General features: G+C 51.4%; 24 non-coding genes across 24 annotated transcripts; all 24 read right to left on the bottom strand.

The window, feature by feature from the left end:
• Positions 1–352: 352 nt before the first annotated feature.
• LOC134308419 (U2 spliceosomal RNA) lies at positions 353–543 on the bottom strand. Its single transcript, XR_010010685.1, has one exon. It is a non-coding gene; the product is annotated as a U2 spliceosomal RNA (small nuclear RNA).
• A 117-nt stretch (positions 544–660) lies between these two features.
• Positions 661–775, bottom strand: LOC134308721 (U5 spliceosomal RNA). Its single transcript, XR_010010953.1, has one exon. It is a non-coding gene; the product is annotated as a U5 spliceosomal RNA (small nuclear RNA).
• Positions 776–1,154: 379 nt separating this feature from the next.
• LOC134308418 (U2 spliceosomal RNA) lies at positions 1,155–1,345 on the bottom strand. The gene has a single exon (XR_010010683.1). It is a non-coding gene; the product is annotated as a U2 spliceosomal RNA (small nuclear RNA).
• Positions 1,346–1,462: 117 nt separating this feature from the next.
• On the bottom strand, positions 1,463–1,577 carry LOC134308720 (U5 spliceosomal RNA). The gene has a single exon (XR_010010952.1). It is a non-coding gene; the product is annotated as a U5 spliceosomal RNA (small nuclear RNA).
• Positions 1,578–1,956: 379 nt separating this feature from the next.
• Positions 1,957–2,147, bottom strand: LOC134308417 (U2 spliceosomal RNA). Its single transcript, XR_010010682.1, has one exon. It is a non-coding gene; the product is annotated as a U2 spliceosomal RNA (small nuclear RNA).
• A 117-nt stretch (positions 2,148–2,264) lies between these two features.
• LOC134308718 (U5 spliceosomal RNA) lies at positions 2,265–2,379 on the bottom strand. Its single transcript, XR_010010951.1, has one exon. It is a non-coding gene; the product is annotated as a U5 spliceosomal RNA (small nuclear RNA).
• Positions 2,380–2,759: 380 nt separating this feature from the next.
• LOC134308416 (U2 spliceosomal RNA) lies at positions 2,760–2,950 on the bottom strand. The gene has a single exon (XR_010010681.1). It is a non-coding gene; the product is annotated as a U2 spliceosomal RNA (small nuclear RNA).
• Positions 2,951–3,067: 117 nt separating this feature from the next.
• Positions 3,068–3,182, bottom strand: LOC134308716 (U5 spliceosomal RNA). Its single transcript, XR_010010949.1, has one exon. It is a non-coding gene; the product is annotated as a U5 spliceosomal RNA (small nuclear RNA).
• Positions 3,183–3,561: 379 nt separating this feature from the next.
• LOC134308279 (U2 spliceosomal RNA) lies at positions 3,562–3,752 on the bottom strand. Its single transcript, XR_010010549.1, has one exon. It is a non-coding gene; the product is annotated as a U2 spliceosomal RNA (small nuclear RNA).
• A 117-nt stretch (positions 3,753–3,869) lies between these two features.
• On the bottom strand, positions 3,870–3,984 carry LOC134308715 (U5 spliceosomal RNA). The gene has a single exon (XR_010010948.1). It is a non-coding gene; the product is annotated as a U5 spliceosomal RNA (small nuclear RNA).
• Positions 3,985–4,364: 380 nt separating this feature from the next.
• On the bottom strand, positions 4,365–4,555 carry LOC134308415 (U2 spliceosomal RNA). The gene has a single exon (XR_010010680.1). It is a non-coding gene; the product is annotated as a U2 spliceosomal RNA (small nuclear RNA).
• Positions 4,556–4,672: 117 nt separating this feature from the next.
• Positions 4,673–4,787, bottom strand: LOC134308714 (U5 spliceosomal RNA). The gene has a single exon (XR_010010947.1). It is a non-coding gene; the product is annotated as a U5 spliceosomal RNA (small nuclear RNA).
• Positions 4,788–5,166: 379 nt separating this feature from the next.
• Positions 5,167–5,357, bottom strand: LOC134308333 (U2 spliceosomal RNA). The gene has a single exon (XR_010010601.1). It is a non-coding gene; the product is annotated as a U2 spliceosomal RNA (small nuclear RNA).
• A 117-nt stretch (positions 5,358–5,474) lies between these two features.
• Positions 5,475–5,589, bottom strand: LOC134308713 (U5 spliceosomal RNA). Its single transcript, XR_010010946.1, has one exon. It is a non-coding gene; the product is annotated as a U5 spliceosomal RNA (small nuclear RNA).
• A 381-nt stretch (positions 5,590–5,970) lies between these two features.
• LOC134308414 (U2 spliceosomal RNA) lies at positions 5,971–6,161 on the bottom strand. Its single transcript, XR_010010679.1, has one exon. It is a non-coding gene; the product is annotated as a U2 spliceosomal RNA (small nuclear RNA).
• A 117-nt stretch (positions 6,162–6,278) lies between these two features.
• LOC134308712 (U5 spliceosomal RNA) lies at positions 6,279–6,393 on the bottom strand. The gene has a single exon (XR_010010945.1). It is a non-coding gene; the product is annotated as a U5 spliceosomal RNA (small nuclear RNA).
• A 379-nt stretch (positions 6,394–6,772) lies between these two features.
• Positions 6,773–6,963, bottom strand: LOC134308331 (U2 spliceosomal RNA). The gene has a single exon (XR_010010600.1). It is a non-coding gene; the product is annotated as a U2 spliceosomal RNA (small nuclear RNA).
• Positions 6,964–7,080: 117 nt separating this feature from the next.
• Positions 7,081–7,195, bottom strand: LOC134308710 (U5 spliceosomal RNA). The gene has a single exon (XR_010010943.1). It is a non-coding gene; the product is annotated as a U5 spliceosomal RNA (small nuclear RNA).
• A 379-nt stretch (positions 7,196–7,574) lies between these two features.
• On the bottom strand, positions 7,575–7,765 carry LOC134308330 (U2 spliceosomal RNA). The gene has a single exon (XR_010010599.1). It is a non-coding gene; the product is annotated as a U2 spliceosomal RNA (small nuclear RNA).
• Positions 7,766–7,882: 117 nt separating this feature from the next.
• LOC134308709 (U5 spliceosomal RNA) lies at positions 7,883–7,997 on the bottom strand. Its single transcript, XR_010010942.1, has one exon. It is a non-coding gene; the product is annotated as a U5 spliceosomal RNA (small nuclear RNA).
• A 379-nt stretch (positions 7,998–8,376) lies between these two features.
• Positions 8,377–8,567, bottom strand: LOC134308498 (U2 spliceosomal RNA). The gene has a single exon (XR_010010760.1). It is a non-coding gene; the product is annotated as a U2 spliceosomal RNA (small nuclear RNA).
• A 117-nt stretch (positions 8,568–8,684) lies between these two features.
• On the bottom strand, positions 8,685–8,799 carry LOC134308708 (U5 spliceosomal RNA). The gene has a single exon (XR_010010941.1). It is a non-coding gene; the product is annotated as a U5 spliceosomal RNA (small nuclear RNA).
• A 379-nt stretch (positions 8,800–9,178) lies between these two features.
• On the bottom strand, positions 9,179–9,369 carry LOC134308412 (U2 spliceosomal RNA). The gene has a single exon (XR_010010676.1). It is a non-coding gene; the product is annotated as a U2 spliceosomal RNA (small nuclear RNA).
• A 117-nt stretch (positions 9,370–9,486) lies between these two features.
• On the bottom strand, positions 9,487–9,601 carry LOC134308707 (U5 spliceosomal RNA). The gene has a single exon (XR_010010940.1). It is a non-coding gene; the product is annotated as a U5 spliceosomal RNA (small nuclear RNA).
• Between the last annotated feature and the right edge of the window lie 71 nt (positions 9,602–9,672).

Raw genomic sequence — 9,672 nt, 5'->3', positions numbered from 1 at the left:
AGGCCACCGGCCGCTCAAGGAAGAGGGCTCGAGGTAGAGCGACGAAAACCTGCAGCAAAAGCGCCCTTGGGTCGTCGGGTGGGTGACGAGGCAGCACAGCCTTTGCCTGGAGAAACACAGGGTGGGGGAAAATTAAGTCTTTCGCCTTTTTTTTTTTTTTTTTTTTTTTTTTAAGTAAAATGGAGGGAAAATGAAAAAGCGGGAAAAGCGGGACTCCCTAGCGCAAAAGGACCGAGGAAACCCCGGGCCTAGGCTAGGCAAAGGTCTAAGGCGCCGTACCCCTAATCCCAACAGCTTTCCAGCAGGGGCCAGTCACCAGCATTCGTCAATTACTCTTTCGTTTGACCGTTTATGAGGGTGCACCGTGACAGGAGGCAATGCAATACCTGGTCGATGCGTGGAGTGGACGGAGCAAGCCCCTCTTCCGACTCCCAGGCCTAAAAATCCATTTAATATATGGTCCTCGGGTAGAGGACGTATCAGATATTAAACTGATAAGAACAGATACTACACTTGATCTTAGCCAAAAGGCCGAGAAGCGATAACCTGAAATAGGCGCCGGGCCACTGGCCCTACCTTTTGAGGATCCGGACTAGTGGACGGCGCTGACCGGCCGCCTTCACGCCCACACACCTTCTGTCATTCCACCAGCAAAAGAGCAGCTTTGCAAAGACAAAGCCTTCAAAAAATAAGTTGAACTTGTCAACGTTCCTCTCCACGGAAATCTTTAGTAAAAGGCGAAAGATTTGTACGTGAATGAAGAGAAACTCCAGCCCTGCTCGCCGGTCGCCCAGGCCTCCGTAGGCCACCGGCCGCTCAAGGAAGAGGGCTCGAGGTAGAGCGACGAAAACCTGCAGCAAAAGCGCCCTTGGGTCGTCGGGTGGGTGACGAGGCAGCACAGCCTTTGCCTGGAGAAACACAGGGTGGGGGAAAATTAAGTCTTTCGCCTTTTTTTTTTTTTTTTTTTTTTTTTTAAGTAAAATGGAGGGAAAATGAAAAAGCGGGAAAAGCGGGACTCCCTAGCGCAAAAGGACCGAGGAAACCCCGGGCCTAGGCTAGGCAAAGGTCTAAGGCGCCGTACCCCTAATCCCAACAGCTTTCCAGCAGGGGCCAGTCACCAGCATTCGTCAATTACTCTTTCGTTTGACCGTTTATGAGGGTGCACCGTGACAGGAGGCAATGCAATACCTGGTCGATGCGTGGAGTGGACGGAGCAAGCCCCTCTTCCGACTCCCAGGCCTAAAAATCCATTTAATATATGGTCCTCGGGTAGAGGACGTATCAGATATTAAACTGATAAGAACAGATACTACACTTGATCTTAGCCAAAAGGCCGAGAAGCGATAACCTGAAATAGGCGCCGGGCCACTGGCCCTACCTTTTGAGGATCCGGACTAGTGGACGGCGCTGACCGGCCGCCTTCACGCCCACACACCTTCTGTCATTCCACCAGCAAAAGAGCAGCTTTGCAAAGACAAAGCCTTCAAAAAATAAGTTGAACTTGTCAACGTTCCTCTCCACGGAAATCTTTAGTAAAAGGCGAAAGATTTGTACGTGAATGAAGAGAAACTCCAGCCCTGCTCGCCGGTCGCCCAGGCCTCCGTAGGCCACCGGCCGCTCAAGGAAGAGGGCTCGAGGTAGAGCGACGAAAACCTGCAGCAAAAGCGCCCTTGGGTCGTCGGGTGGGTGACGAGGCAGCACAGCCTTTGCCTGGAGAAACACAGGGTGGGGGAAAATTAAGTCTTTCGCCTTTTTTTTTTTTTTTTTTTTTTTTTTAAGTAAAATGGAGGGAAAATGAAAAAGCGGGAAAAGCGGGACTCCCTAGCGCAAAAGGACCGAGGAAACCCCGGGCCTAGGCTAGGCAAAGGTCTAAGGCGCCGTACCCCTAATCCCAACAGCTTTCCAGCAGGGGCCAGTCACCAGCATTCGTCAATTACTCTTTCGTTTGACCGTTTATGAGGGTGCACCGTGACAGGAGGCAATGCAATACCTGGTCGATGCGTGGAGTGGACGGAGCAAGCCCCTCTTCCGACTCCCAGGCCTAAAAATCCATTTAATATATGGTCCTCGGGTAGAGGACGTATCAGATATTAAACTGATAAGAACAGATACTACACTTGATCTTAGCCAAAAGGCCGAGAAGCGATAACCTGAAATAGGCGCCGGGCCACTGGCCCTACCTTTTGAGGATCCGGACTAGTGGACGGCGCTGACCGGCCGCCTTCACGCCCACACACCTTCTGTCATTCCACCAGCAAAAGAGCAGCTTTGCAAAGACAAAGCCTTCAAAAAATAAGTTGAACTTGTCAACGTTCCTCTCCACGGAAATCTTTAGTAAAAGGCGAAAGATTTGTACGTGAATGAAGAGAAACTCCAGCCCTGCTCGCCGGTCGCCCAGGCCTCCGTAGGCCACCGGCCGCTCAAGGAAGAGGGCTCGAGGTAGAGCGACGAAAACCTGCAGCAAAAGCGCCCTTGGGTCGTCGGGTGGGTGACGAGGCAGCACAGCCTTTGCCTGGAGAAACACAGGGTGGGGGAAAATTAAGTCTTTCGCCTTTTTTTTTTTTTTTTTTTTTTTTTTTAAGTAAAATGGAGGGAAAATGAAAAAGCGGGAAAAGCGGGACTCCCTAGCGCAAAAGGACCGAGGAAACCCCGGGCCTAGGCTAGGCAAAGGTCTAAGGCGCCGTACCCCTAATCCCAACAGCTTTCCAGCAGGGGCCAGTCACCAGCATTCGTCAATTACTCTTTCGTTTGACCGTTTATGAGGGTGCACCGTGACAGGAGGCAATGCAATACCTGGTCGATGCGTGGAGTGGACGGAGCAAGCCCCTCTTCCGACTCCCAGGCCTAAAAATCCATTTAATATATGGTCCTCGGGTAGAGGACGTATCAGATATTAAACTGATAAGAACAGATACTACACTTGATCTTAGCCAAAAGGCCGAGAAGCGATAACCTGAAATAGGCGCCGGGCCACTGGCCCTACCTTTTGAGGATCCGGACTAGTGGACGGCGCTGACCGGCCGCCTTCACGCCCACACACCTTCTGTCATTCCACCAGCAAAAGAGCAGCTTTGCAAAGACAAAGCCTTCAAAAAATAAGTTGAACTTGTCAACGTTCCTCTCCACGGAAATCTTTAGTAAAAGGCGAAAGATTTGTACGTGAATGAAGAGAAACTCCAGCCCTGCTCGCCGGTCGCCCAGGCCTCCGTAGGCCACCGGCCGCTCAAGGAAGAGGGCTCGAGGTAGAGCGACGAAAACCTGCAGCAAAAGCGCCCTTGGGTCGTCGGGTGGGTGACGAGGCAGCACAGCCTTTGCCTGGAGAAACACAGGGTGGGGGAAAATTAAGTCTTTCGCCTTTTTTTTTTTTTTTTTTTTTTTTTTAAGTAAAATGGAGGGAAAATGAAAAAGCGGGAAAAGCGGGACTCCCTAGCGCAAAAGGACCGAGGAAACCCCGGGCCTAGGCTAGGCAAAGGTCTAAGGCGCCGTACCCCTAATCCCAACAGCTTTCCAGCAGGGGCCAGTCACCAGCATTCGTCAATTACTCTTTCGTTTGACCGTTTATGAGGGTGCACCGTGCCAGGAGGCAATGCAATACCTGGTCGATGCGTGGAGTGGACTGAGCAAGCCCCTCTTCCGACTCCCAGGCCTAAAAATCCATTTAATATATGGTCCTCGGGTAGAGGACATATCAGATATTAAACTGATAAGAACAGATACTACACTTGATCTTAGCCAAAAGGCCGAGAAGCGATAACCTGAAATAGGCGCCGGGCCACGGGCCCTACCTTTTGAGGATCCGGACTAGTGGACGGCGCTGACCGGCCGCCTTCACGCCCACACACCTTCTGTCATTCCACCAGCAAAAGAGCAGCTTTGCAAAGACAAAGCCTTCAAAAAATAAGTTGAACTTGTCAACGTTCCTCTCCACGGAAATCTTTAGTAAAAGGCGAAAGATTTGTACGTGAATGAAGAGAAACTCCAGCCCTGCTCGCCGGTCGCCCAGGCCTCCGTAGGCCACCGGCCGCTCAAGGAAGAGGGCTCGAGGTAGAGCGACGAAAACCTGCAGCAAAAGCGCCCTTGGGTCGTCGGGTGGGTGACGAGGCAGCACAGCCTTTGCCTGGAGAAACACAGGGTGGGGGAAAATTAAGTCTTTCGCCTTTTTTTTTTTTTTTTTTTTTTTTTTTAAGTAAAATGGAGGGAAAATGAAAAAGCGGGAAAAGCGGGACTCCCTAGCGCAAAAGGACCGAGGAAACCCCGGGCCTAGGCTAGGCAAAGGTCTAAGGCGCCGTACCCCTAATCCCAACAGCTTTCCAGCAGGGGCCAGTCACCAGCATTCGTCAATTACTCTTTCGTTTGACCGTTTATGAGGGTGCACCGTGACAGGAGGCAATGCAATACCTGGTCGATGCGTGGAGTGGACGGAGCAAGCCCCTCTTCCGACTCCCAGGCCTAAAAATCCATTTAATATATGGTCCTCGGGTAGAGGACGTATCAGATATTAAACTGATAAGAACAGATACTACACTTGATCTTAGCCAAAAGGCCGAGAAGCGATAACCTGAAATAGGCGCCGGGCCACTGGCCCTACCTTTTGAGGATCCGGACTAGTGGACGGCGCTGACCGGCCGCCTTCACGCCCACACACCTTCTGTCATTCCACCAGCAAAAGAGCAGCTTTGCAAAGACAAAGCCTTCAAAAAATAAGTTGAACTTGTCAACGTTCCTCTCCACGGAAATCTTTAGTAAAAGGCGAAAGATTTGTACGTGAATGAAGAGAAACTCCAGCCCTGCTCGCCGGTCGCCCAGGCCTCCGTAGGCCACCGGCCGCTCAAGGAAGAGGGCTCGAGGTAGAGCGACGAAAACCTGCAGCAAAAGCGCCCTTGGGTCGTCGGGTGGGTGACGAGGCAGCACAGCCTTTGCCTGGAGAAACACAGGGTGGGGGAAAATTAAGTCTTTCGCCTTTTTTTTTTTTTTTTTTTTTTTTTTAAGTAAAATGGAGGGAAAATGAAAAAGCGGGAAAAGCGGGACTCCCTAGCGCAAAAGGACCGAGGAAACCCCGGGCCTAGGCTAGGCAAAGGTCTAAGGCGCCGTACCCCTAATCCCAACAGCTTTCCAGCAGGGGCCAGTCACCAGCATTCGTCAATTACTCTTTCGTTTGACCGTTTATGAGGGTGCACCGTGCCAGGAGGCAATGCAATACCTGGTCGATGCGTGGAGTGGACTGAGCAAGCCCCTCTTCCGACTCCCAGGCCTAAAAATCCATTTAATATATGGTCCTCGGGTAGAGGACGTATCAGATATTAAACTGATAAGAACAGATACTACACTTGATCTTAGCCAAAAGGCCGAGAAGCGATAACCTGAAATAGGCGCCGGGCCACGGGCCCTACCTTTTGAGGATCCGGACTAGTGGACGGCGCTGACCGGCCGCCTTCACGCCCACACACCTTCTGTCATTCCACCAGCAAAAGAGCAGCTTTGCAAAGACAAAGCCTTCAAAAAATAAGTTGAACTTGTCAACGTTCCTCTCCACGGAAATCTTTAGTAAAAGGCGAAAGATTTGTACGTGAATGAAGAGAAACTCCAGCCCTGCTCGCCGGTCGCCCAGGCCTCCGTAGGCCACCGGCCGCTCAAGGAAGAGGGCTCGAGGTAGAGCGACGAAAACCTGCAGCAAAAGCGCCCTTGGGTCGTCGGGTGGGTGACGAGGCAGCACAGCCTTTGCCTGGAGAAACACAGGGTGGGGGAAAATTAAGTCTTTCGCCTTTTTTTTTTTTTTTTTTTTTTTTTTTTAAGTAAAATGGAGGGAAAATGAAAAAGCGGGAAAAGCGGGACTCCCTAGCGCAAAAGGACCGAGGAAACCCCGGGCCTAGGCTAGGCAAAGGTCTAAGGCGCCGTACCCCTAATCCCAACAGCTTTCCAGCAGGGGCCAGTCACCAGCATTCGTCAATTACTCTTTCGTTTGACCGTTTATGAGGGTGCACCGTGACAGGAGGCAATGCAATACCTGGTCGATGCGTGGAGTGGACGGAGCAAGCCCCTCTTCCGACTCCCAGGCCTAAAAATCCATTTAATATATGGTCCTCGGGTAGAGGACGTATCAGATATTAAACTGATAAGAACAGATACTACACTTGATCTTAGCCAAAAGGCCGAGAAGCGATAACCTGAAATAGGCGCCGGGCCACTGGCCCTACCTTTTGAGGATCCGGACTAGTGGACGGCGCTGACCGGCCGCCTTCACGCCCACACACCTTCTGTCATTCCACCAGCAAAAGAGCAGCTTTGCAAAGACAAAGCCTTCAAAAAATAAGTTGAACTTGTCAACGTTCCTCTCCACGGAAATCTTTAGTAAAAGGCGAAAGATTTGTACGTGAATGAAGAGAAACTCCAGCCCTGCTCGCCGGTCGCCCAGGCCTCCGTAGGCCACCGGCCGCTCAAGGAAGAGGGCTCGAGGTAGAGCGACGAAAACCTGCAGCAAAAGCGCCCTTGGGTCGTCGGGTGGGTGACGAGGCAGCACAGCCTTTGCCTGGAGAAACACAGGGTGGGGGAAAATTAAGTCTTTCGCCTTTTTTTTTTTTTTTTTTTTTTTTTTAAGTAAAATGGAGGGAAAATGAAAAAGCGGGAAAAGCGGGACTCCCTAGCGCAAAAGGACCGAGGAAACCCCGGGCCTAGGCTAGGCAAAGGTCTAAGGCGCCGTACCCCTAATCCCAACAGCTTTCCAGCAGGGGCCAGTCACCAGCATTCGTCAATTACTCTTTCGTTTGACCGTTTATGAGGGTGCACCGTGCCAGGAGGCAATGCAATACCTGGTCGATGCGTGGAGTGGACTGAGCAAGCCCCTCTTCCGACTCCCAGGCCTAAAAATCCATTTAATATATGGTCCTCGGGTAGAGGACGTATCAGATATTAAACTGATAAGAACAGATACTACACTTGATCTTAGCCAAAAGGCCGAGAAGCGATAACCTGAAATAGGCGCCAGGCCACGGGCCCTACCTTTTGAGGATCCGGACTAGTGGACGGCGCTGACCGGCCGCCTTCACGCCCACACACCTTCTGTCATTCCACCAGCAAAAGAGCAGCTTTGCAAAGACAAAGCCTTCAAAAAATAAGTTGAACTTGTCAACGTTCCTCTCCACGGAAATCTTTAGTAAAAGGCGAAAGATTTGTACGTGAATGAAGAGAAACTCCAGCCCTGCTCGCCGGTCGCCCAGGCCTCCGTAGGCCACCGGCCGCTCAAGGAAGAGGGCTCGAGGTAGAGCGACGAAAACCTGCAGCAAAAGCGCCCTTGGGTCGTCGGGTGGGTGACGAGGCAGCACAGCCTTTGCCTGGAGAAACACAGGGTGGGGGAAAATTAAGTCTTTCGCCTTTTTTTTTTTTTTTTTTTTTTTTTTAAGTAAAATGGAGGGAAAATGAAAAAGCGGGAAAAGCGGGACTCCCTAGCGCAAAAGGACCGAGGAAACCCCGGGCCTAGGCTAGGCAAAGGTCTAAGGCGCCGTACCCCTAATCCCAACAGCTTTCCAGCAGGGGCCAGTCACCAGCATTCGTCAATTACTCTTTCGTTTGACCGTTTATGAGGGTGCACCGTGCCAGGAGGCAATGCAATACCTGGTCGATGCGTGGAGTGGACTGAGCAAGCCCCTCTTCCGACTCCCAGGCCTAAAAATCCATTTAATATATGGTCCTCGGGTAGAGGACGTATCAGATATTAAACTGATAAGAACAGATACTACACTTGATCTTAGCCAAAAGGCCGAGAAGCGATAACCTGAAATAGGCGCCGGGCCACGGGCCCTACCTTTTGAGGATCCGGACTAGTGGACGGCGCTGACCGGCCGCCTTCACGCCCACACACCTTCTGTCATTCCACCAGCAAAAGAGCAGCTTTGCAAAGACAAAGCCTTCAAAAAATAAGTTGAACTTGTCAACGTTCCTCTCCACGGAAATCTTTAGTAAAAGGCGAAAGATTTGTACGTGAATGAAGAGAAACTCCAGCCCTGCTCGCCGGTCGCCCAGGCCTCCGTAGGCCACCGGCCGCTCAAGGAAGAGGGCTCGAGGTAGAGCGACGAAAACCTGCAGCAAAAGCGCCCTTGGGTCGTCGGGTGGGTGACGAGGCAGCACAGCCTTTGCCTGGAGAAACACAGGGTGGGGGAAAATTAAGTCTTTCGCCTTTTTTTTTTTTTTTTTTTTTTTTTTAAGTAAAATGGAGGGAAAATGAAAAAGCGGGAAAAGCGGGACTCCCTAGCGCAAAAGGACCGAGGAAACCCCGGGCCTAGGCTAGGCAAAGGTCTAAGGCGCCGTACCCCTAATCCCAACAGCTTTCCAGCAGGGGCCAGTCACCAGCATTCGTCAATTACTCTTTCGTTTGACCGTTTATGAGGGTGCACCGTGCCAGGAGGCAATGCAATACCTGGTCGATGCGTGGAGTGGACTGAGCAAGCCCCTCTTCCGACTCCCAGGCCTAAAAATCCATTTAATATATGGTCCTCGGGTAGAGAACGTATCAGATATTAAACTGATAAGAACAGATACTACACTTGATCTTAGCCAAAAGGCCGAGAAGCGATAACCTGAAATAGGCGCCGGGCCACTGGCCCTACCTTTTGAGGATCCGGACTAGTGGACGGCGCTGACCGGCCGCCTTCACGCCCACACACCTTCTGTCATTCCACCAGCAAAAGAGCAGCTTTGCAAAGACAAAGCCTTCAAAAAATAAGTTGAACTTGTCAACGTTCCTCTCCACGGAAATCTTTAGTAAAAGGCGAAAGATTTGTACGTGAATGAAGAGAAACTCCAGCCCTGCTCGCCGGTCGCCCAGGCCTCCGTAGGCCACCGGCCGCTCAAGGAAGAGGGCTCGAGGTAGAGCGACGAAAACCTGCAGCAAAAGCGCCCTTGGGTCGTCGGGTGGGTGACGAGGCAGCACAGCCTTTGCCTGGAGAAACACAGGGTGGGGGAAAATTAAGTCTTTCGCCTTTTTTTTTTTTTTTTTTTTTTTTTTAAGTAAAATGGAGGGAAAATGAAAAAGCGGGAAAAGCGGGACTCCCTAGCGCAAAAGGACCGAGGAAACCCCAGGCCTAGGCTAGGCAAAGGTCTAAGGCGCCGTACCCCTAATCCCAACAGCTTTCCAGCAGGGGCCAGTCACCAGCATTCGTCAATTACTCTTTCGTTTGACCGTTTATGAGGGTGCACCGTGACAGGAGGCAATGCAATACCTGGTCGATGCGTGGAGTGGACGGAGCAAGCCCCTCTTCCGACTCCCAGGCCTAAAAATCCATTTAATATATGGTCCTCGGGTAGAGGACGTATCAGATATTAAACTGATAAGAACAGATACTACACTTGATCTTAGCCAAAAGGCCGAGAAGCGATAACCTGAAATAGGCGCCGGGCCACTGGCCCTACCTTTTGAGGATCCGGACTAGTGGACGGCGCTGACCGGCCGCCTTCACGCCCACACACCTTCTGTCATTCCACCAGCAAAAGAGCAGCTTTGCAAAGACAAAGCCTTCAAAAAATAAGTTGAACTTGTCAACGTTCCTCTCCACGGAAATCTTTAGTAAAAGGCGAAAGATTTGTACGTGAATGAAGAGAAACTCCAGCCCTGCTCGCCGGTCGCCCAGGCCTCCGTAGGCCACCGGCCGCTCAAGGAAGAGGGCTCGAGGTAGAGCGACG

The sequence above is a fragment of the Trichomycterus rosablanca genome, unplaced genomic scaffold (assembly GCF_030014385.1).
Source record: "Trichomycterus rosablanca isolate fTriRos1 unplaced genomic scaffold, fTriRos1.hap1 scaffold_89, whole genome shotgun sequence".
Classification (NCBI taxonomy): domain Eukaryota; kingdom Metazoa; phylum Chordata; class Actinopteri; order Siluriformes; family Trichomycteridae; genus Trichomycterus; species Trichomycterus rosablanca.
The sequence above is the reverse complement of the archived record's forward strand: the minus strand, read 5'-3'. Positions and strand labels throughout refer to the sequence as shown.